At 12.8% G+C, this 27641-nt stretch overlaps 1 protein-coding gene across 2 annotated transcripts in view; it reads right to left on the reverse strand.

Moving 5' to 3' along the window:
- LOC145288098 (trafficking protein particle complex subunit 14-like) overlaps positions 1-27641 on the reverse strand; it is a 125060-nt gene that overhangs the window by 48718 nt on the left and 48701 nt on the right. The gene's annotated exons all lie outside the window — the stretch shown is intronic.

The following is a 27641-nucleotide window of genomic DNA, read 5'->3' on the forward strand; positions in this document are numbered from 1 at the left end:
TTATTTTCTCATTTTCTTATTACTTATTATTTCTTATTATTTCTTATTATTTTCTTATTATTTTCTTATTATTTCTTATTTCTTATTATTTTCTAATTTTCTTATTATTTTCTTATTATTTCTTATTATTTTCTTGTTATTTCTTATTATTTTCTCATTGTTTCTTATTATTTTCTTATTATTTCTTATTATTTTCTCATTTTCTTATTATTTTTCTATTATTTTCTTATTATTTCTTATTATTTTCTTATTAGTTCTTATTATTTTCTTATTATTTTCTCATTATTTTCTTATTATTTTCTCAGTTTCTTATTATTTCTTATTATTTCTTATTATTTTCTTATTATTTCTTATTATTTTCTTATTATTTTCTTATTTTGCTCATTTTCTTATTATTTCTTATTATTTCTTATTATTTTCTTATTATTTTCTTATTATTTCTTATTATTTTCTTATTATTTTCTCATTTTCTTATTATTTCTTATTATTTTCTTATTATTTTCTTATTATTTCTTATAATTTTCTTATTATTTTCTTATTATTTCTTATTATTTTCTTATTATTTTCTCATTTTCTTATTATTTTCTTATTATTTCTTATTATTTTCTTATTATTTCTTATTATTTTCTTATTATCTTCTTATTATTTCTTATTTTTTTCTTATTATTTTCTTATTATCTTCTTATTATTTCTTATTATTTTCTTATTATTTTCTTATTTCTTATTATTTTCTCATTTTCTTATTATTTTCTTATTATTTCTTATTATTTTCTTGTTATTTCTTATTATTTTCTCATTGTTACTTATTATTTTCTTATTATTTCTTATTATTTTCTCATTTTCTTATTATTTTTCTATTATTTTGTAATTATTTCTTATTATTTTCTTATTATTTCTTATTATTTTCTAATTATTTCTTATTATTTTCTCATTTTCTTATTATTTTCTTATTATTTTCTTATTATTTCTTATTATTTTCTCATTTTCTTATTATTTTCTTATTATTTCTTATTATTTTCTTATTATTTCTTATTATTTCTTATTATTTTCTTATTATTTCTTATTATTTTCTTATTATTTCTTATTATTTTCTCATTTTCTTATTATTTCTTATTATTTTCTTATTATTCCTTATTATTTCTTATTATTTTCTGATTATTTCTTATTATTTTCTCATTTTCTTATTATTTTCTTATTATTTTCTTATTATTTCTTATTTTTCTTATTATTTTCTCATTTTCTTATTATTTTCTAATTATTTCTTATTATTTTCAGATTATTTCTTATTATTTTCTTATTATTTTCTTATTATTTCTTAATATTTTTCTTTTTTTTTAATAAGAAAATAATAAGAAATAATAAGAAAATAATAAGAAAATAATAGGAAAATGAGAAAATAATAAGAAAATAATAGGAAATAATAAGAAAATAATAAGAAATAATAAGAAAATAATAAGAAATAATAAGAAATAATAAGAAAATAATAAGAAAATGAGAAAATAATAAGAAATAATAAGAAAATGAGAAAATAATAAGAAAATAATAAGAAATAATAAGAAAATAATAAGAAAATAATAAGAAAATAATAAGAAAATGAGAAAATAATAAGAAAATAATAAGAAATAATAAGAAAATAATGAGAAAATAAGAAGAAATAATAAGAAAATAATAAGAAAATAATAAGAAAATAAGAAAATAATAAGAAATAATAAGAAAATAATACGAAAATAATAAGAAAATAATAAGAAAATAAGAAATAATAAGAAATAATAAGAAAATGAGAACATAATAAGAAATAATAAGAAAATAATAAGAAATAATAAGAAAATATTAAGAAATAATAAGAAATAATAAGAAAATGAGAAAATAATAAGAAAATAATAAGAAATAATAAGAAAATAATAAGAAATAATAAGAAACTAATAAGAAAATGAGAAAATAATAAGAAATAATAAGAAAATAATAAGAAATAATAAGAAAATAATAAGAAATAATAAGAAATAATAAGAAAATAATAAGAAAATAAGAAATAATAAGAAATAATAAGAAAATGAGAAAATAATAAGAAATAATAAGAAATAATAAGAAAATGAGAAAATAATAAAAAAATAATAAGAAATAATAAGAAATAATAAGAAATAACAAGAAAATAATAAGAAATAAGAAAATATTAAGAAATAATAAGAAAATAATAAGAAAATAATAAGAAATAATATGAAAAAAATAAGAAATAATTAGAAAATAATAAGAAAATGAGAAAATAATAAGAAAAATAAGAAATAATAAGAAAATAATAAGAAAATAATAAGAAAATGAGAAAATAATAAGAAATAATCAGAAAATAATAAGAAATAATAAGGAATAATAAGAAAATAATAAGAAATAATAAGAAATAATAAGAAAATGAGAAAATAATAAGAAATAATAAGAAAATAATAAGAAAATAATAAGAAATAATAAGAAATAATAAGAAAATAATAAGAAATAAAAGGAAAATAATAAGAAATAATAAGAAAATAATAAGAAAATGAGAAAATAATAAGAAATAATAAGAAAATAATAAGAAAATAATAAGAAAATGAGAAAATAATAAGAAATAATTAGAAAATAATAAGAAATAATAAGAAATAATAAGAAAATAATAAGAAATAATAAGAAAATAATAGAAAAATAATAAGAAAATGAGAAAATAATAAGAAATAATAAGAAAATAATAAGAAACAATGAGAAAATAATAAGAAATAACAAGAAAATAATAAGAAATAATAAGAAAATAATAAGAAAATGAGAAAATAATAAGAAATAAGAAAATAATAAGAAATAATAAGTAAGAAAATGAGAAAATAATAAGAAAATAAGAAATAATAAGAAAATAATAAGAAAATTATAAGAAATAATAAGAAAATAATAAGAAAATAATAAGAAATAATAAGAAAATGAGAAAATAATAAGAAAATAATAAGAAATAATAAGAAAATAATAAGAAAATAATAAGAAATAATAAGAAATAATAAGAAAATGAGCAAAATAAGAAAATAATAAGAAAATAATAAGAAATAATAAGAAAATAATAAGAAATAATAAGAAATAATAAGAAACTGAGAAAATAATAAGAAAATAATAAGAACTAATAAGAAAATAATAAGAAATAATAAGAAAATAATAGAAAAATAATAAGAAAATGAGAAAATAATAAGAAATAATAAGAAAATAATAAGAAACAATGAGAAAATAATAAGAAATAACAAGAAAATAAAAAGAAATAATAAGAAAATAATAAGAAAATGAGAAAATAATAAGAAATAAGAAATAATAAGAAAATAATAAGAAATAATAAGAAATAATAAGTAATAAGAAAATGAGAAAATAATAAGAAAAAAATAAGAAATAATAAGAAGATAATAAGAAAATAATAAGAAATAATAAGAAATAATAAGAAAATGAGAAAATAATAAGTAAATAATAAGAAATAATAAGAAAATAATAAGAAATAATAAGAAATAATAAGAAAATAAGAAATAATAAGAAAATAAGAAATAATAAGAAAATGAGAAAATAATAAGAAAATAATAAGAAATAATAAGAAAATAATAAGAAATAATAAGAAATAATAAGAAAATGAGCAAAATAAGAAAATAATAAGAAAATAATAAGAAATAATAAGAAAATAATAAGAAATAATAAGAAAATAATAAGAAAATAATAAGAAATAAGAAAATAATCAGAAATAAGAAAATAATGAGAAAATAATAAGAAATAATAAGAAAATAATAAGAAATAATAAGAAACTAATAAGAAAATGAGAAAATAATAAGAAATAATAAGAAAATAATAAGAAATAATAAGAAAATAATAAGAAATAATAAGAAATAATAAGAAAATAATAAGAAAATAAGAAATAATAAGAAATAATAAGAAAATGAGAAAATAATAAGAAATAATAAGAAATAATCAGAAAATGAGAAAATAATAAAAAAATAATAAGAAATAATAAGAAATAATAAGAAATAACAAGAAAATAATAAGAAATAATAAGAAAATAATAAGAAAATAATAAGAAATAATAAGAAAATAATAAGAAATAATAAGAAAATAATAAGAAATAATAAGAAAATAATAAGAAAATGAGAAAATAATAAGAAAATAATAAGAAATAATAAGAAAAAATTAAGAAAATAAGAAAATAATAAGAACATAATAAGAAAATGAGAAAATAATAAGAAAATAATAAGAAAATAATAAGAAATAATAAGAAAATGAGAAAATAATAAGAAATAATAAGAAATAAAAAGAAATAATAAGAAAATAATAAGAAAATAATAAGAAAATGAGAAAATAATAAGAAAATAATAAGAAATAATAAGAAAATAATAAGAAATAATAAGAAAATAATAAGAAAATAAGAAAATAATAAGAACATAAGAAAATAATAAGAAAATAAGAACATAATAAGAAAATAATAAGAAAATAATAAGAAATAATAAGAAAATAATAAGAAAATAATAAGAAATAATAAGAAATAATAAGAAAATAATAAGAAATAATAAGAAAATAATAAGAAAATAATAAGAAAATGAGAAAATAATAAGAAAATAATAAGAAAATAATAAGAAAATGAGAAAATAATCAGAAAATAATAAGAAATAATAAGAAAATAATAGGAAAATAATAAGAAAATAATAAGAAAATAATAAGAAAATAATAAGAAAATGAGAAAATAATAAGAAATAATCAGAAAATAATAAGAAAATAAGAAAATAATAAGAAAATAATAAGAAAATGAGAAAAAAATAAGAAAATAAGAAAATAATAAGAAATAACAAGAAAATAATAAGAAAATAATAAAAAAATAATAAGAAATAATAAGAAAATAATAAGAAATAATAAGAAAATAATAAGAAAATAAGAAAATAATAAGAAAAAATTAAGAAAATAATAAGAAATAATGAGAAAATAATAAGAAATAATAAGAAATAATAAGAAAATATTAAGAAATAATAAGAAATAATAAGAAAATAATAAGAAATAATCAGAAAATAATAAGAAAATAAGAAAATAATAAGAAAATAATAAGAAAATGAGAAAATAATAAGATAATAAGAAAATAACAAGAAATAATAAGAAAATAATCAGAAATAATAAGAAAATAATAAGAAATAATAAGAAAATAATACGAAAATAATAAGAAATAATAAGAAAAAATTAAGAAAATAATAAGAAATAATAAGAAAATAATAAGAAATAATAAGAAAATAATAAGAAATGATAAGAAAATAATAAGAAATAATGAGAAAATAATACGAAATAATAAGAAAATAATAAGAAATAATAAGAAAATAATAAGAAAATAATAAGAAAATAATAAGAAAATAATAAGAAATAATACGAAAATAATAAGAAAATGAGAAAATAATAAGAAAATGAGAAAATAATAAGAAAATAATAAGAAAATGAGAAAATAATAAGAAAATAATAAGAAAATAAGAAGAAAATTATAAGAAAATAATAAGAAATAATAAGAAAATAATAAGAAAATGAGAAAATAATAAGAAATAATAAGAAAATAATAAGAAAATAATAAGAAATAATAAGAAAATAATAGGAAAATAATAAGAAATAATAAGAAAATAAGAAAATAATAAGAAATAATAAGACAATAATAAGAACATAATAAGAAAATGAGCAATTAATAAGAAATAATAAGAAATTAATAAGAAATAATAAGAAAATAATAAGAAAATAATAAGAAATAATAAGAAAATAATGTGAAATAATCAGAAAATAATAAGAAATAAGAAAATAATAAGAAAATAATAAGAAATAATAAGAAATAATAAGAAAATGAGATAATAATTAGAAATAAATAAGAAAATAATGAGAAAATAATAAGACAATAATAAGAAATAATAAGAATATAATGAGAATATAATAAGAAAATAATAAGAAATAATAAGAAAATAATAAGAAATAATAAGAAAATAATAAGAAAATAATAAGAAAATAATAAGAAATAATAAGAAATAATAAGAAAATGAGAAAATAATAAGAAAATAATAAGAAATAATAAGAAAATAATAAGAAATAATAAGAAAATGAGAAAATAATAAGAAAATAATAAGAAAATAATAAGAAATAATAAGAAAATAATAAGAAAATGATAAGAAATAATAAGAAAATAATAAGAAATAATAAGAAAATAATAAGAAATAATAAGAAAATAATAAGAAATAATAAGAAAATAATCAGAAAATAATAAGAAAATGAGAAAATAATAAGAAAATAATGAGAAATAATCCGAAAATAATAGGAAAATAATAAGACATAATAAGAAAATAATAAGAAATAACAAGAAAATAATAAGTAAATAATAAGGAAATAATAAGAAAATAATAAGAAAATAATCAGAAATAATAAGAAAATAATAACAATATAATAAGAAATAATAAGAAATAATAAGAAAATGAGAAAATAATAAGAAAATAATAAGAAATAATAAGAAAATAATAAGAAATAATAAGAAAATGAGAAAATAATAAGAAAATAATAAGAAATAATAAGAAAATAATAAGAAAATGATAAGAAATAATAAGAAAATAATAAGAAATAATAAGAAAATAATAAGAAATAATAAGAAAATAATAAGAAAATAATCAGAAAATAATAAGAAAATGAGAAAATAATAAGAAAATAATGAGAAATAATCAGAAAATAATAAGACATAATAAGAAAATAATAAGAAATAACAAGAAAATAATAAGTAAATAATAAGAAAATAATAAGAAATAATAAGAAATAATAAGAAAATGAGAAAATAATAAGAAATAATAAGAAATAATAAGAAAATAATAAGAAATAATAAGAAATAATAAGAAAATGAGAAAATAATAAGAAAATAATAAGAAAATAATGAGAAATAATTAGAAAATAATAAGAAATAATAAGAAATGAAAAGAAAATAATAAGAAATAATAAGAAATAATAAGAAAATAATTAGAAAATAATAAGAAATAATAAGAAAATAATAAGAAAATAATAAGAAAATGAGAAAATAATAAGAAAATAATAAGAAAATAATAAGAAAATGAGAAAATAATAAGAAAATAATAAGAAAATAATAAGAAAATTAGAAAATAATAAGATAATAAAAAGAAATAATAAGAAAAAAATAAGAAAATAACAAGAAATAATAAGAAATAATAAGAAAATAATGAGAAAATAAGAAAATAATAAGAAAATAATAAGAAATAATAAGAAAATAATAAGAAATAATAAGAAATAATAAGAAATTATAAGAAAATAATAGGAAATAATAAGAAAATAATAAGAAATAATAAGAAAATAAGAAAATGAGAAAATAATAAGAAATAATAAGAAATAATAAGAAAATAATAAGAAAATGAGAAAATAATAAATAATTAGAAAATAATGAGAAATAATGAGGAATAATAAGAAAATAATAAGAAATAATCAGAAAATAATAAGAAAATGAGAAAATAATTAGAAAATAATAAGAAATAATGAGAAAATAATTAGAAAATAATAAGAAATAATAAGAAAATAATAAGAAAATAATTAGAAATAATAAGAAAATAATAAGAAAATAATAGGAAAATAATAAGAAAATAATAGGAAAATAATAAGAAAATAATAAGAAAATAATAAGAAAATAATAAGAAATAATAAGAAAATAATAAGAAAATGAGAAAATAATAAGAAAATAATAAGAAATAATAAGAAAATAATAAGAAAATGAGAAAATAATAAGAAATAATAAGAAAATAATAAGAAAATAATAGGAACATAATAGGAAAATAATAAGAAATAATAAGAAATAATAAGAAAATAATAAGAAATAATAAGAAAATAATAGGAAGATAATAAGAAAATAATAAGAAAATAATAAGAAATAATAAGAAATAATAAGAAAATAATAAGAAAATAATAATAAAATAATAAGAAAATGAGAAAATAATAAGAAATAATACAAAATAAGAAAATAATAAGAAAATGAGAAAATAATAAGAAATAAGTAGAAAATAATAAGAAATAATAAGAAATAATAATAAGAAAATAATAAGAAATAATAAGAAAATAAGAAAATAATAAGAAATAAATAAGAAAATAATAAGAAAATAATAAGAAATAATAAGAAAATAATAAGAAAACAATAAGAAATAAATAAGAAAATAATAAGAAAAAAATACGAAAATAATAAGAACTGAGATAATAATAAGAAAATAATAAGAAATAAATAAGAAAATAATAAGAAATAAATAAGAAAATAATAAGAAATAAATAAGAAAATAATAAGAAATAATAAGGAAATAATAAGAAAATAATAAGAAATAATAAGAAAATGAGAAAATAATAAGAAATAATAAGAAAATAATAAGAAAATAATAAGAAATAATAAGAAAATAATAAGAAAAAATAAGAAAAAATAAGAAAATAATCAGAACATAATAAGAAAAAATAAGAAAAATATATAAGAACTAAGATAATAATAAGAACTAAGATAATAATAAGAAAATAATAAGAAATAAATAAGAAAATAATAAGAAATAAATAAGAAAATAATAAGAAATAAATAAGAAAATAATAAGAAATAATAAGAAATAATAAGAAATAATAAGAAAATAATAAGAAAATGAGAAAATCAAAAGAAATAATAAGAAAATAATAAGAAAATAATAAGAAATAATAAGAAAATAATGAGAAAATGAGAAAATAATAAGAAAATAATAAGAAAATAATCAGAAAATAATAAGAAATAATCAGAAAATAATTAGAAATAATGAGAAAATAATAAGAAATAATAAGAAAATAATAAGAAAATAATAAGAGAATAATAAGAAAATGAGAAAATAATAAGAAAATAATAAGAAAATAATAAGAAAATGAGAAAATAATAAGAAAATAATAAGAAAATAATAAGAAAATAATAAGAAATAATAAGAAAATAATAAGAAAATGATAAGAAATAATAAGAAAATAATAAGAAATAATAAGAAAATAATAAGAAATAATAAGAAAATAATAAGAAAATAATCAGAAAATAATAAGAAAATGAGAAAATAATAAGAAAATAATGAGAAATAATCAGAAAATAATAGGAAAATAATAAGACATAATAAGAAAATAATAAGAAATAACAAGAAAATAATAAGTAAATAATAAGAAAATAATAAGAAATAATAAGAAATAATAAGAAAATGAGAAAATAATAAGAAAATAATAAGAAATAATAAGAAAATAATAAGAAATAATAAGAAATAATAAGAAAATGAGAAAATAATAAGAAAATAATAAGAAAATAATGAGAAATAATTAGAAAATAATAAGAAATAATAAGAAATGAAAAGAAAATAATAAGAAATAATAAGAAAATAATTAGAAAATAATAAGAAAATGAGAAAATAAGAAAATAATAAGAAAATAATAAGAAATAATAAGAAAATAATAAGAAAATGAGAAAATAATAAGAAAATAATAAGAAAATAATAAGAAATAATAAGAAAATAATAAGAAAATAATAGGAAAATGAGAAAATAATAAGAAAATAATAGGAAATAATAAGAAAATAATAAGAAATAATAAGAAAATAATAAGAAATAATAAGAAAATAATAAGAAAATAATAAGAAATAATAAGAAATAATAAGAAAATGAGAAAATAATAAGAAAATAATAAGAAATAATAAGAAATAATAAGAAAATAATAAGAAATAATAAGAAATAATAAGAAAATGAGAAAATAATAAGAAAATAATAAGAAAATAATGAGAAATAATTAGAAAATAATAAGAAATAATAAGAAATGAAAAGAAAATAATAAGAAATAATAAGAAAATAATAAGAAAATAATAAGAAAATGAGAAAATAATAAGAAAATAATAAGAAAATAATAAGAAATAATAAGAAAATAATAAGAAAATTATTATTTCTTATTATTTCTTATTATTTTCTTATTTTCTTATAATTTTCTTATTATTTTCTCATTTTCTTATTATTTTCTTATTATTTCTTATTATTTTCTTATTATTTTCTGATTATTTTCTTATTATTTCTAATTATTTCTTATTATTTCTTATTATTTTCTTATTATGTCTTATTATTTCTTATTATTTTCTTATTATGTCTTATTATTTTCTTATAATGTCGTAATATTTAGTATTTTCTTATTTCTTATTATTTTCTTATTAGTTTCTTATTATTTCTCATTATTTCCTATTATTTTCTTATTATTTCTTATTATGTTCTTATTATTTTCTTAGTATTTTCCTATTATTTTCTTATTATTTATTATTATTTTCTTATTATTTTCTCATTTTCTTATTATTTTCTTATTATTTTCTTATTATTTCTTATTATTTTCTTATTATTTCTTATTATTTTCTTATTATTTCTTATTATTTTCCTATTATTTTCTTATTATTTCTTATTATTTTCTTATTATTTTCTTATTATTTCTTATTATTTTCTCATTTTCTTATTATTTTCTTATTATTTCTTATTATTTTCTTATAATTTTCTTCTTATTTTCTTATTATTTTCTTATTATTTTCTCATTTTCTTATTATTTTCTTATTATTTTCTTATTATTTTCGTATTATTTTCTTATTATTTTCTCATTTTCTTATTATTTCTTATTATTTTCTTATTATTGTCTTATTATCCTATTATTTTCTTATTATTTTCTTATTATTTTCTCATTTTCTTATTATTTTCTTATTATTTTCTTATTATTTTCTTATTATTTCTTATTATTTTGTTATTATTTTCTCATTTTCTTATTATTTTCTCATTATTTCTTATTATTTTCTTATTATTTCTTATTATTTTCTTATTATTTCTTATTATTTTCTTATTATTTTCCTATTATTTTCTTATTATTTCTTATTATTTTCTCATTATATTCTCATTTTCTTATTATTTTCTTATTATTTTCTTATTATTTCTTATTATTTTCTTATTATTTCTTATTATTTTCTTATTATTTTCTTATTTTGCTCATTTTCTTATTATTTCTTATTATTTCTTATTATTTTCTTATTATTTCTTATTATTTTCTTATTATTTTCTCATTTTCTTATTATTTCTTATTATTTTCTTATTATTTTCTTATTATTTCTTATAATTTTCTTATTATTTTCTTATTATTTCTTATTATTTTCTTATTATTTTCTCATTTTCTTATTATTTCTTATTATTTTCTTATTATCTTCTTATTATTTCTTATTTTTTTCTTATTATTTTCTCATTTTCTTATTATTACTTATTATTTCTTATTATTTCTTATTATTTTCTTATTATTTTCTTATTATTTCTTATTTCTTATTATTTTCTCATTTTCTTATTATTTTCTTATTATTTCTTATTATTTTCTTGTTATTTCTTATTATTTTCTCATTGTTTCTTATTATTTTCTTATTATTTCTTATTATTTTCTCATTGTTTCTTATTATTTTCTTATTATTTCTTATTATTTTCTCATTTTCTTATTATTTTTCTATTATTTTCTTATTATTTCTTATTATTTTCTTATTATTTCTTATTATTTCTTATTATTTCCTATTATTTCTTATTATTTTCTCATTTTCTTATTATTTTCTTATTATTTTCTTATTATTTCTTATTATTTTCTCATTTTCTTATTATTTTCTTATTATTTCTTATTATTTTCTTATTATTTCTTATTATTTTCTTATTATTTCTTATTATTTCTTATTATTTTCTTATTATTTTCTTATTATTTTCTTATTATTTCTTATTATTTTCTCATTATTTCTTATTATTTTCTTATTATTTCTTATTATTTTCTCATTTTCTTATTATTTCTTATTATTTTCTTATTATTCCTTATTATTTCTTATTATTTCTTATTATTTTCTGATTATTTCTTATTATTTTCTCATTTTCTTATTATTTTCTTATTATTTCTTATTTTTCTTATTATTTTCTCATTTTCTTATTATTTTCTAATTATTTCTTATTATTTTCATATTATTTCTTATTATTTTCTTATTATTTTCTTATTATTTCTTAATATTTTCTTATTTCTTATTATTTTCTTATTATTTCTTATTATTTCTTATTATTTTCTCATTTTCTAATTATTTCTTATTATTTCTTATTATTTCTTATTTTCTTATTATTTTCTTATTATTTCTTATTATTTTCTTATTATTTCTTATTATTTCTTATTATTTTCTTATTATTTCTTATTATTTTCTTATTATTTCTTATTATTTCTTATTATTTTCTTATTATTTCTTATTATTTTCTTATTATTTCTTATTATTTTCTCATTTTCTTATTAGTTTCTTATTATTTCTTATTATTTTCTTATTATTTCTTATTATTTTCTTATTATTTTCTCATTTTCTTATTATTTCTTATTATTTCTTATTATTTTCTTATTATTTCTTATTATTTTCTTATTATTTCTTATTATGTTCTCATTTTCTTATTATTTCTTATTATTTCTTATTTTCTTATTATTTTCTTATTATTTTCTTATTATTTCTTATTATTTTCTTATTTTCTTATTATTTTCTTATTATTTTCTTATTATTTCTTATTATTTTCTTATTATTTTCTTATTATTTCTTATTATTTTCTTATTATTTTCTTATTATTTTCTTATTATTTTCTTATTATTTCTTATTATTTTCTTATTATTTTCTCATTTTCTTATTATTTCTTATTATTTTCTTATTATTATCTTATTATTTCTTATTATTTTCTTATTATTTCTAATTATTTTCTCATTATTTCTAATTATTTTCTCATTTTCTTATTATATCTTATTATTTTCTTATTATTTTCTTATTATTTCTTAATATTTTCTTATTATTTCTTATTATTATTATTTTCTTATTATTTCTTATTATTTCTTATTATTTTCTTATGATTTTCTTATTATTTTCTATTTATTTCTAATTATTTCTTATTATGTTCTTATTATTTCTTATTATTTTCTCATTTTCTTATTATTTTCTTATTATTTCTTATTATTTTCTTATTATTTTCTCATTTTCTTATTATTTTCTTATTATTTCTTATTATTTTCTTATTATTTCTTATTATTTTCTTATTATTCTCTTATTATTTTCTCATTTTCTTATTATTTTCTTATTATTTCTTATTATTTTCTTATTATTTCTTATTATTTTCTTATTATTTTCTTATTATTTTCTCATTTTCTTATTATTTTCTTATTATTTCTTATTATTTTCTTATTATTTTCTCATTTTCTTATTATTTTCTTATTATTTCCTATTATTTCTTATTATTTTCTTATTATTTTCTTATTATTTTCGTACTATTTTCTTATTATTTTATATTTTCTCATTATTTTCTTATTATTTTCTTATTATTTTCTCATTTTCTTATTATTTTCTTATTATTTTCTTATTATTTCTTATTTTTTTATTATTTTCTTATTATTTTCTCATTTTCTTATTATTTTCTTATTATTTTCTCATTTTCTTATTATTTCTTATTATTTTCTTATTATTTCTTATTATTTTATTATTATTTCTTATTATTTTCTCATTCTTTTCTTATTATTTTCTTATTATTTTCTCATTTTCTTATTATTTTCTTATTATTTTCTTATATTTTCTTATTATTTCTTATTATTTCTTATTATTTTCTTATTATTTTCTAATTTACTTATGATTTTCTTATTATTTTCTTATTATTTTCTCATTTTCTTATTATTTTCTCATTTTCCTATAATTTCTTATTATTTCTTATTATTTCTCATTATTTCTTATTTTCTTATTATTTCTTATTATTTTCTTATTATTTTATTATTATTTCTTATTATTTTCTTATTATTTTCTTATTTTGCTCATTTTCTTATTATTTTCTTATTATTTTCTCATTTTCTTATCATTTTCTTATTATTTTCTTATTATTTCTTATTATTTCTTATTATTTTCTCATCATTTTCTCATCTTATTATTATTTTCTTATTTCTCATTATTTTCTCATTATTACTTATTATTTTCTTATTATTTTCTTATTATTTATTATTATTTCTTATTATTTTCTTATTATTTTCTAATTTTCTTATTATTTCTTATTATTTTCTCATTTTCTTATTATTTTCTTATTATTTCTTATTATTTCTTATTATTTTCTTATTATTTCTTATTATTTTCTTATTATTTCCTATTATTTTCTTATTATTTTCTCATTTTCTTATTATTTTCTTATTATTTCTTATTATTTTCTTGTTATTTCTTATTATTTTCTTATTATTTCTTATTATTTTCTTATTATTTCTTATTATTTTCTTATTATTTCTTATTATTTTCTTATTATTTCTTATTATTTTCTTGTTATTTCTTATTATTTTCTAATTATTTCTTATTATTTTCTTATTATTTCTTATTATTTTCTTATTATTTCTTATTATTTTCTTATTATGTTCTCATGTTCTTATTATTTTCTTATTATTTCTTATTATTTTCTTGTTATTTCTTATTATTTTCTTATTATTTCTTATCAGTTTCTCATTTTCTTATTATTTCTTATTATTTCTTATTATTTCTTGTTATTTTCTTATTATTTTCTTATTATTTTCTCATTTTCTTACTATTTTCTTATTATTTCTTATTATTTTCTTATTTTTTCTTATTATTTCTTGTTATTTTCTCATTTTCTTATTATTTTCTTATTATTTTCTCATTTTCTTATTATTTTCTTATTATTTTCTTATTATTTTCTTATTTCTGATTATTTTCTTATTTCTTATTATTTTCTTATTATTTTCTTATTATTTCTTATTATTTTCTTATTATTTCTTATTATTTTCTTATTATTTTCTTATTTTGCTCATTTTCTTATTATTTCTTATTATTTCTTATTATTTTCTTATTATTTCTTATTATTTTCTTATTATTTTCTCATTTTCTTATTATTTCTTATTTTCTTATTATTTCTTATTATTTCTTATTATTTTCTTATTATTTACTTATTATTTTCTCATTTTCTTATTATTTCTTATTATTTCTTATTATTTTCTTATTATCTTCTTATTATTTCTTATTTTTTTCTTATTATTTTCTCATTTTCTTATTACTTATTATTTCTTATTATTTTCTTATTATTTTCTTATTATTTTCTTATTATTTCTTATTTCTTATTATTTTCTAATTTTCTTATTATTTTCTTATTATTTCTTATTATTTTCTTGTTATTTCTTATTATTTTCTCATTGTTTCTTATTATTTTCTTATTATTTCTTATTATTTTCTCATTTTCTTATTATTTTTCTATTATTTTCTTATTATTTCTTATTATTTTCTTATTATTTCTTATTATTTTCTTATTATTTTCTTATTTTGCTCATTTTCTTATTATTTCTTATTATTTCTTATTATTTTCTTATTATTTTCTTATTATTTCTTATTATTTTCTTATTATTTTCTCATTTTCTTATTATTTCTTATTATTTTCTTATTATTTTCTTATTATTTCTTATAATTTTCTTATTATTTTCTTATTATTTTCTCATTTTCTTATTATTTTCTTATTATTTCTTATTATTTTCTTATTATTTCTTATTATTTTCTTATTATCTTCTTATTATTTCTTATTTTTTTCTTATTATTTTCTTATTATCTTCTTATTATTTCTTATTATTTTCTTATTATTTTCTTATTTCTTATTATTTTCTCATTTTCTTATTATTTTCTTATTATTTCTTATTATTTTCTTGTTATTTCTTATTATTTTCTCATTGTTACTTATTATTTTCTTATTATTTCTTATTATTTTCTCATTTTCTTATTATTTTTCTATTATTTTCTTATTATTTCTTATTATTTTCTTATTATTTCTTATTATTTCTTATTATTTTCTAATTATTTCTTATTATTTTCTCATTTTCTTATTATTTTCTTATTATTTTCTTATTATTTCTTATTATTTTCTCATTTTCTTATTATTTTCTTATTATTTCTTATTATTTTCTTATTATTTCTTATTATTTTCTTATTATTTCTTATTATTTCTTATTATTTTCTTATTATTTCTTATTATTTTCTTATTATTTCTTATTATTTTCTCATTTTCTTATTATTTCTTATTATTTTCTTATTATTCCTTATTATTTCTTATTATTTTCTGATTATTTCTTATTATTTTCTAATTTTCTTATTATTTTCTTATTATTTTCTTATTATTTCTTATTTTTCTTATTATTTTCTCATTTTCTTATTTTCTAATTATTTCTTATTATTTTCAGATTATTTCTTATTATTTTCTTATTATTTTCTTATTATTTCTTAATATTTTTCTTTTTTTTTAATAAGAAAATAATAAGAAATAATAAGAAAATAATAAGAAAATAATAGGAAAATGAGAAAATAATAAGAAAATAATAGGAAATAATAAGAAAATAATAAGAAATAATAAGAAAATAATAAGAAATAATAAGAAATAATAAGAAAATAATAAGAAAATGAGAAAATAATAAGAAATAATAAGAAAATGAGAAAATAATAAGAAAATAATAAGAAATAATAAGAAAATAATAAGAAAATAATAAGAAAATAATAAGAAAATGAGAAAATAATAAGAAAATAATAAGAAATAATAAGAAAATAATGAGAAAATAAGAAGAAATAATAAGAAAATAATAAGAAAATAATAAGAAAATAAGAAAATAATAAGAAATAATAAGAAAATAATACGAAAATAAAAAGACAATAATAAGAAAATAAGAAATAATAAGAAATAATAAGAAAATGAGAACATAATAAGAAATAATAAGAAAATAATAAGAAATAATAAGAAAATATTAAGAAATAATAAGAAATAATAAGAAAATGAGAAAATAATAAGAAAATAATAAGAAATAATAAGAAAATAATAAGAAATAATAAGAAACTAATAAGAAAATGAGAAAATAATAAGAAATAATAAGAAAATAATAAGAAATAATAAGAAAATAATAAGAAATAATAAGAAATAATAAGAAAATAATAAGAAAATAAGAAATAATAAGAAATAATAAGAAAATGAGAAAATAATAAGAAATAATAAGAAATAATAAGAAAATGAGAAAATAATAAAAAAATAATAAGAAATAATAAGAAATAATAAGAAATAACAAGAAAATAATAAGAAATAAGAAAATATTAAGAAATAATAAGAAAATAATAAGAAAATAATAAGAAATAATATGAAAAAAATAAGAAATAATTAGAAAATAATAAGAAAATGAGAAAATAATAAGAAAAATAAGAAATAATAAGAAAATAATAAGAAAATAATAAGAAAATGAGAAAATAATAAGAAATAATCAGAAAATAATAAGAAATAATAAGGAATAATAAGAAAATAATAAGAAATAATAAGGAATAATAAGAAAATAATAAGAAATAATAAGAAATAATAAGAAAATGAGAAAATAATAAGAAATAATAAGAAAATAATAAGAAAATAATAAGAAATAATAAGAAATAATAAGAAAATAATAAGAAATAATAAGAAAATAATAAGAAATAATAAGAAAATAATAAGAAAATGAGAAAATAATAAGAAATAATAAGAAAATAATAAGAAAATAATAAGAAAATGAGAAAATAATAAGAAATAATTAGAAAATAATAAGAAATAATAAGAAATAATAAGAAAATAATAAGAAATAATAAGAAAATAATAGAAAAATAATAAGAAAATGAGAAAATAATAAGAAATAATAAGAAAATAATAAGAAACAATGAGAAAATAATAAGAAATAACAAGAAAATAATAAGAAATAATAAGAAAATAATAAGAAAATGAGAAAATAATAAGAAATAAGAAAATAATAAGAAATAATAAGTAAGAAAATGAGAAAATAATAAGAAAATAATAAGAAATAATAAGAAAATAATAAGAAAATTATAAGAAATAATAAGAAAATAATAAGAAAATAATAAGAAATAATAAGAAAATGAGAAAATAATAAGAAAATAATAAGAAATAATAAGAAAATAATAAGAAAATAATAAGAAATAATAAGAAATAATAAGAAAATGAGCAAAATAAGAAAATAATAAGAAAATAATAAGAAATAATAAGAAAATAATAAGAAATAATAAGAAATAATAAGAAACTGAGAAAATAATAAGAAAATAATAAGAACTAATAAGAAAATAATAAGAAATAATAAGAAAATAATAGAAAAATAATAAGAAAATGAGAAAATAATAAGAAATAATAAGAAAATAATAAGAAACAATGAGAAAATAATAAGAAATAACAAGAAAATAAAAAGAAATAATAAGAAAATAATAAGAAAATGAGAAAATAATAAGAAATAAGAAATAATAAGAAAATAATAAGAAAATAATAAGAAATAATAAGAAATAATAAGTAATAAGAAAATGAGAAAATAATAAGAAAAAAATAAGAAATAATAAGATAATAAGAAAATAATAAGAAATAATAAGAAATAATAAGAAAATGAGAAAATAATAAGTAAATAATAAGAAATAATAAGAAAATAATAAGAAATAATAAGAAATAATAAGAAAATAAGAAATAATAAGAAAATAAGAAATAATAAGAAAATGAGAAAATAATAAGAAAATAATAAGAAATAATAAGAAAATAATAAGAAATAATAAGAAATAATAAGAAAATGAGCAAAATAAGAAAATAATAAGAAAATAATAAGAAATAATAAGAAAATAATAAGAAATAATAAGAAAATAATAAGAAAATAATAAGAAATAAGAAAATAATCAGAAATAAGAAAATAATGAGAAAATAATAAGAAATAATAAGAAAATAATAAGAAATAATAAGAAACTAATAAGAAAATGAGAAAATAATAAGAAATAATAAGAAAATAATAAGAAATAATAAGAAAATAATAAGAAATAATAAGAAATAATAAGAAAATAATAAGAAAATAAGAAATAATAAGAAATAATAAGAAAATGAGAAAATAATAAGAAATAATAAGAAATAATCAGAAAATGAGAAAATAATAAAAAAATAATAAGAAATAATAAGAAATAATAAGAAATAACAAGAAAATAATAAGAAATAATAAGAAAATAATAAGAAAATAATAAGAAATAATAAGAAAATAATAAGAAATAATAAGAAAATAATAAGAAATAATAAGAAAATAATAAGAAAATGAGAAAATAATAAGAAAATAATAAGAAATAATAAGAAAAAATTAAGAAAATAAGAAAATAATAAGAACATAATAAGAAAATGAGAAAATAATAAGAAAATAATAAGAAAATAATAAGAAATAATAAGAAAATGAGAAAATAATAAGAAATAATAAGAAATAAAAAGAAATAATAAGAAAATAATAAGAAAATAATAAGAAAATGAGAAAATAATAAGAAAATAATAAGAAATAATAAGAAAATAATAAGAAATAATAAGAAAATAATAAGAAAATAAGAAAATAATAAGAACATAAGAAAATAATAAGAAAATAAGAACATAATAAGAAAATAATAAGAAAATAATAAGAAATAATAAGAAAATAATAAGAAAATAATAAGAAATAATAAGAAATAATAAGAAAATAATAAGAAATAATAAGAAAATAATAAGAAAATAATAAGAAAATGAGAAAATAATAAGAAAATAATAAGAAAATAATAAGAAAATGAGAAAATAATCAGAAAATAATAAGAAATAATAAGAAAATAATAGGAAAATAATAAGAAAATAATAAGAAAATAATAAGAAAATAATAAGAAAATGAGAAAATAATAAGAAATAATCAGAAAATAATAAGAAAATAAGAAAATAATAAGAAAATAATAAGAAAATGAGAAAAAAATAAGAAAATAAGAAAATAATAAGAAATAACAAGAAAATAATAAGAAAATAATAAAAAAATAATAAGAAATAATAAGAAAATAATAAGAAATAATAAGAAAATAATAAGAAAATAAGAAAATAATAAGAAAAAATTAAGAAAATAATAAGAAATAATAAGAAAATAATAAGAAATAATAAGAAATAATAAGAAAATAATAAGAAATAATAAGAAATAATAAGAAAATAATAAGAAATAATCAGAAAATAATAAGAAAATAAGAAAATAATAAGAAAATAATAAGAAAATGAGAAAATAATAAGATAATAAGAAAATAACAAGAAATAATAAGAAAATAATCAGAAATAATAAGAAAATAATAAGAAATAATAAGAAAATAATACGAAAATAATAAGAAATAATAAGAAAAAATTAAGAAAATAATAAGAAATAATAAGAAAATAATAAGAAATAATAAGAAAATAATAAGAAATGATAAGAAAATAATAAGAAATAATGAGAAAATAATACGAAATAATAAGAAAATAATAAGAAATAATAAGAAAATAATAAGAAAATAATAAGAAAATAATAAGAAAATAATAAGAAATAATACGAAAATAATAAGAAAATGAGAAAATAATAAGAAAATAATAAGAAAATGAGAAAATAATAAGAAAATAATAAGAAAATAAGAAGAAAATTATAAGAAAATAATAAGAAATAATAAGAAAATAATAAGAAAATGAGAAAATAATAAGAAATAATAAGAAAATAATAAGAAAATAATAAGAAATAATAAGAAAATAATAGGAAAATAATAAGAAATAATAAGAAAATAAGAAAATAATAAGAAATAATATGACAATAATAAGAACATAATAAGAAAATGAGCAATTAATAAGAAATAATAAGAAATTAATAAGAAATAATAAGAAAATAATAAGAAAATAATAAGAAATAATAAGAAAATAATGTGAAATAATCAGAAAATAATAAGAAATAAGAAAATAATAAGAAAATAATAAGAAATAATAAGAAATAATAAGAAAATGAGATAATAATTAGAAATAAATAAGAAAATAATGAGAAAATAATAAGAAAATAATAAGAAATAATAAGAATATAATGAGAATATAATAAGAAAATAATAAGAAATAATAAGAAAATAATAAGAAATAATAAGAAAATAATAAGAAAATAATAAGAAAATAATAAGAAATAATAAGAAATAATAAGAAAATGAGAAAATAATAAGAAAATAATAAGAAATAATAAGAAAATAATAAGAAATAATAAGAAAATGAGAAAATAATAAGAAAATAATAAGAAAATGATAAGAAATAATAAGAAAATAATAAGAAATAATAAGAAAATAATAAGAAATAATAAGAAAATAATAAGAAATAATAAGAAAATAATCAGAAAATAATAAGAAAATGAGAAAATAATAAGAAAATAATGAGAAATAATCCGAAAATAATAGGAAAATAATAAGACATAATAAGAAAATAATAAGAAATAACAAGAAAATAATAAGTAAATAATAAGGAAATAATAAGAAAATAATAAGAAAATAATCAGAAATAATAAGAAAATAATAACAATATAATAAGAAATAATAAGAAATAATAAGAAAATGAGAAAATAATAAGAAAATAATAAGAAATAATAAGAAAATAATAAGAAATAATAAGAAAATGAGAAAATAATAAGAAAATAATAAGAAATAATAAGAAAATAATAAGAAAATGATAAGAAATAATAAGAAAATAATAAGAAATAATAAGAAAATAATAAGAAATAATAAGAAAATAATAAGAAAATAATCAGAAAATAATAAGAAAATGAGAAAATAATAAGAAAATAATGAGAAATAATCAGAAAATAATAAGACATAATAAGAAAATAATAAGAAATAACAAGAAAATAATAAGTAAATAATAAGAAAATAATAAGAAATAATAAGAAATAATAAGAAAATGAGAAAATAATAAGAAATAATAAGAAATAATAAGAAAATAATAAGAAATAATAAGAAATAATAAGAAAATGAGAAAATAATAAGAAAATAATAAGAAAATAATGAGAAATAATTAGAAAATAATAAGAAATAATAAGAAATGAAAAGAAAATAATAAGAAATAATAAGAAATAATAAGAAAATAATTAGAAAATAATAAGAAATAATAAGAAAATAATAAGAAAATAATAAGAAAATGAGAAAATAATAAGAAAATAATAAGAAAATAATAAGAAAATGAGAAAATAATAAGAAAATAATAAGAAAATAATAAGAAAATTAGAAAATAATAAGATAATAAAAAGAAATAATAAGAAAAAAATAAGAAAATAACAAGAAATAATAAGAAATAATAAGAAAATAATGAGAAAATAAGAAAATAATAAGAAAATAATAAGAAATAATAAGAAAATAATAAGAAATAATAAGAAATTATAAGAAAATAATAGGAAATAATAAGAAAATAATAAGAAATAATAAGAAAATAAGAAAATGAGAAAATAATAAGAAATAATAAGAAATAATAAGAAAATAATAAGAAAATGAGAAAATAATAAATAATTAGAAAATAATGAGAAATAATGAGGAATAATAAGAAAATAATAAGAAATAATCAGAAAATAATAAGAAAATGAGAAAATAATTAGAAAATAATAAGAAATAATGAGAAAATAATTAGAAAATAATAAGAAATAATAAGAAAATAATAAGAAAATAATTAGAAATAATAAGAAAATAATAAGAAAATAATAGGAAAATAATAAGAAAATAATAGAGAAATAAATAAGAAAATAATAAGAAAATAATAAGAAAATAATAAGAAATAATAAGAAAATAATAAGAAAATGAGAAAATAATAAGAAAATAATAAGAAATAATAAGAAAATAATAAGAAAATGAGAAAATAATAAGAAATAATAAGAAAATAATAAGAAAATAATAGGAACATAATAGGAAAATAATAAGAAATAATAAGAAATAATAAGAAAATAATAAGAAATAATAAGAAAATAATAGGAAGATAATAAGAAAATAATAAGAAAATAATAAGAAATAATAAGAAATAATAAGAAAATAATAAGAAAATAATAAGAAAATGAGAAAATAATAAGAAATAATACAAAATAAGAAAATAATAAGAAAATGAGAAAATAATAAGAAATAAGTAGAAAATAATAAGAAATAATAAGAAATAATAATAAGAAAATAATAAGAAAATAATAAGAAATAATAAGAAAATAAGAAAATAATAAGAAATAAATAAGAAAATAATAAGAAAATAATAAGAAATAATAAGAAAATAATAAGAAAACAATAAGAAATAAATAAGAAAATAATAAGAAAAAAATACGAAAATAATAAGAACTGAGATAATAAGAAAATAATAAGAAATAAATAAGAAAATAATAAGAAATAAATAAGAAAATAATAAGAAATAAATAAGAAAATAATAAGAAATAATAAGGAAATAATAAGAAAATAATAAGAAATAATAAGAAAATGAGAAAATAATAAGAAATAATAAGAAAATAATAAGAAAATAATAAGAAATAATAAGAAAATAATAAGAAAAAATAAGAAAAAATAAGAAAATAATCAGAACATAATAAGAAAAAATAAGAAAAATATATAAGAACTAAGATAATAATAAGAACTAAGATAATAATAAGAAAATAATAAGAAATAAATAAGAAAATAATAAGAAATAAATAAGAAAATAATAAGAAATAAATAAGAAAATAATAAGAAATAATAAGAAATAATAAGAAATAATAAGAAAATAATAAGAAAATGAGAAAATCAAAAGAAATAATAAGAAAATAATAAGAAAATAATAAGAAATAATAAGAAAATAATGAGAAAATGAGAAAATAATAAGAAAATAATAAGAAAATAATCAGAAAATAATAAGAAATAATCAGAAAATAATTAGAAATAATGAGAAAATAATAAGAAATAATAAGAAAATAATAAGAAAATAATAAGAGAATAATAAGAAAATGAGAAAATAATAAGAAAATAATAAGAAAATAATAAGAAAATGAGAAAATAATAAGAAAATAATAAGAAAATAATAAGAAAATAATAAGAAATAATAAGAAGATAATAAGAAAATGATAAGAAATAATAAGAAAATAATAAGAAATAATAAGAAAATTATAAGAAATAATAAGAAAATAATAAGAAAATAATCAGAAAATAATAAGAAAATGAGAAAATAATAAGAAAATAATGAGAAATAATCAGAAAATAATAGGAAAATAATAAGACATAATAAGAAAATAATAAGAAATAACAAGAAAATAATAAGTAAATAATAAGAAAATAATAAGAAATAATAAGAAATAATAAGAAAATGAGAAAATAATAAGAAAATAATAAGAAATAATAAGAAAATAATAAGAAATAATAAGAAATAATAAGAAAATGAGAAAATAATAAGAAAATAATAAGAAAATAATGAGAAATAATTAGAAAATAATAAGAAATAATAAGAAATGAAAAGAAAATAATAAGAAATAATAAGAAAATAATTAGAAAATAATAAGAAAATGAGAAAATAAGAAAATAATAAGAAAATAATAAGAAATAATAAGAAAATAATAAGAAAATGAGAAAATAATAAGAAAATAATAAGAAAATAATAAGAAATAATAAGAAAATAATAAGAAAATAATAGGAAAATGAGAAAATAATAAGAAAATAATAGGAAATAATAAGAAAATAATAAGAAATAATAAGAAAATAATAAGAAATAATAAGAAAATAATAAGAAAATAATAAGAAATAATAAGAAATAATAAGAAAATGAGAAAATAATAAGAAAATAATAAGAAATAATAAGAAATAATAAGAAAATAATAAGAAATAATAAGAAATAATAAGAAAATGAGAAAATAATAAGAAAATAATAAGAAAATAATGAGAAATAATTAGAAAATAATAAGAAATAATAAGAAATGAAAAGAAAATAATAAGAAATAATAAGAAAATAATAAGAAAATAATAAGAAAATGAGAAAATAATAAGAAAATAATAAGAAAATAATAAGAAATAATAAGAAAATAATAAGAAAATTATTATTTCTTATTATTTCTTATTATTTTCTTATTTTCTTATAATTTTCTTATTATTTTCTCATTTTCTTATTATTTTCTTATTATTTCTTATTATTTTCTTATTATTTTCTGATTATTTTCTTATTATTTCTAATTATTTCTTATTATTTCTTATTATTTTCTTATTATGTCTTATTATTTCTTATTATTTTCTTATTATTTCTTATTATTTTCTTATAATGTCGTAATATTTAGTATTTTCTTATTTCTTATTATTTTCTTATTAGTTTCTTATTATTTCTCATTATTTCCTATTATTTTCTTATTATTTCTTATTATGTTCTTATTATTTTCTTAGTATTTTCCTATTATTTTCTTATAATTTATTATTATTTTCTTATTATTTTCTCATTTTCTTATTATTTTCTTATTATTTTCTTATTATTTCTTATTATTTTCTTATTATTTTCTTATTATTTCTTATTATTTTCCTATTATTTTCTTATTATTTCTTATTATTTTCTTATTATTTTCTTATTATTTCTTATTATTTTCTCATTTTCTTATTATTTTCTTATTATTTCTTATTATTTTCTTATAATTTTCTTCTTATTTTCTTATTATTTTCTTATTATTTTCTCATTTTCTTATTATTTTCTTATTATTTTCGTATTATTTTCTTATTATTTTCTCATTTTCTTATTATTTCTTATTATTTTCTTATTATTGTCTTATTTTCCTATTATTTTCTTATTATTTTCTTATTATTTTCTCATTTTCTTATTATTTTCTTATTATTTTCTTATTATTTTCTTATTATTTCTTATTATTTTGTTATTATTTTCTCATTTTCTTATTATTTTCTCATTATTTCTTATTATTTTCTTATTATTTCTTATTATTTTCTTATTATTTCTTATTATTTTCTTATTATTTTCCTATTATTTTCTTATTATTTCTTATTATTTTCTCATTATATTCTCATTTTCTTATTATTTTCTTATTATTTTCTTATTATTTCTTATTATTTTCTTATTATTTCTTATTATTTTCTTATTATTTCTTATTATTTTCTTATTATTTCTTATTATTGTCCTATTATTTTCTTATTATTTTCTTATTATTTCTTATTATTTTCTCATTTTCTTATTATTTTCTTATTATTTCTTATTATTTTCTTATTATTTTCTTATTTTCTTATTATTTTCTTATTATTTCTTATTATTTTCTTATTATTTTCTCATTTTCTTATTATTTTCTTATTTTCTTATTATTTTCTTATTATTTCTTATTATTTTCTCATTTTCTTATTATTTTCTTATTTTCTTATTATTTTCTCATTATTTTCCTATTATTTTCTTATTATTTCTTATTATTTTCTTATTATTTCTTATTATTTTCTTATTATTTTCTTATTATTTCTTATTATTTCTTATTATTTCTTATTATTTTCTTATTATTTCTTGTTATTTCTTATTATTTTCTTATTATTTCTTATTATTTTCTTATTATTTTCCTATTATTTTCTTATTATTTCTTATTATTTTCTTATTATTTTCTTATTATTTTGTTATTATTTTCTTATTATTTCTTATTATTTTCTTATTATTTTCTCATTTTCTTATTATTTTCTTATTATTTTCTTATTATTTCTTATTATTTCTTATTATTTTCTTATTATTTTCTTGTTATTTCTTATTATTTTCTTATTATTTCTTATTATTTTCTTATTATTTTCCTATTATTTTCTTATTTTCTTATTATTTTCTTATTATTTCTTATCAGTAAAAAATTGTCAAACGAAAGTTTGAAACGCAAGATTATTGTTTTTATTGTGTATCGCATATATTTGTTACAACTAATGGAGAATGGTAACAAATGAGATATACAAACAGAACAAAAGATGCCACAAAACAGAGAACAAAAAATGCCACAAAATGAAGAACAAAAAATGCCACAAAATAAATAGACATGTGTGCTTTGACATCTGACAAATATTCTTCAATTCAATTTTAGTTTCTTTCATGGAAATAAACATTTTTTTTTAATCTTCAATTCAGATTCAAAAAAATTTTTTTTTCTAATTCCATTTTCACTCCAAGCAAGGCACAGTGCTACTTTGATGTAGGGGACTACTATTGGGGACATAAGTTGCAGGGATATTATATAGGGAGTTGAGCAGCAAGATGTCTGTTCACATTACATTTGAACTTCTGCCAGTACAGTTGGGAAAGCAGGAACCCGAAAAGGAGTTCCAAACTCTAGCAGTTCTGGAGATCTCTACTGTTTAGGGGTGGGACTTTGCTGTTTGTCGGGAGTATTTACGTTGAGGGGGTACAAAGGTTTGTAGTTTGTCAGAGCATTCACCATTAAAATACTTGTAGAACAGGCAGAGGAATGCAAAATTTCATCAATGGGACAGTTCAGGAGTTCAGGACCTATCAGGTTAGCGACTCTTTTGAACCCTGTCCAGGAGTTAGGGACTAGAAGCAGATGCACCAGCCTAAATGTGACAACAAAACTCCATACATGGGCGAATGGTGGCCTCGTAGAGGTACAGAATACTTTCAGGCGTAAGTAACTTTCTAGCACGGTAGAGAGAGCCCAGCTTTCTCGCAGCAGCCCCGGCAATGTACACAATAAATAGACATCCGACAAAAAAATAATTTGTACAGGTTTAAAGTTTCTGCTTCCTTTACCTATGGCCAGTTGTGCTGTAAAACAGCTGTAAAAGTTTTCATTTGAGAGTGGACTTAATCATG

This window comes from Euprymna scolopes, chromosome 11, assembly GCF_053919585.1.
Source record: "Euprymna scolopes isolate OS-2025 chromosome 11, ASM5391958v1, whole genome shotgun sequence".
NCBI lineage: Eukaryota > Metazoa > Mollusca > Cephalopoda > Sepiida > Sepiolidae > Euprymna > Euprymna scolopes.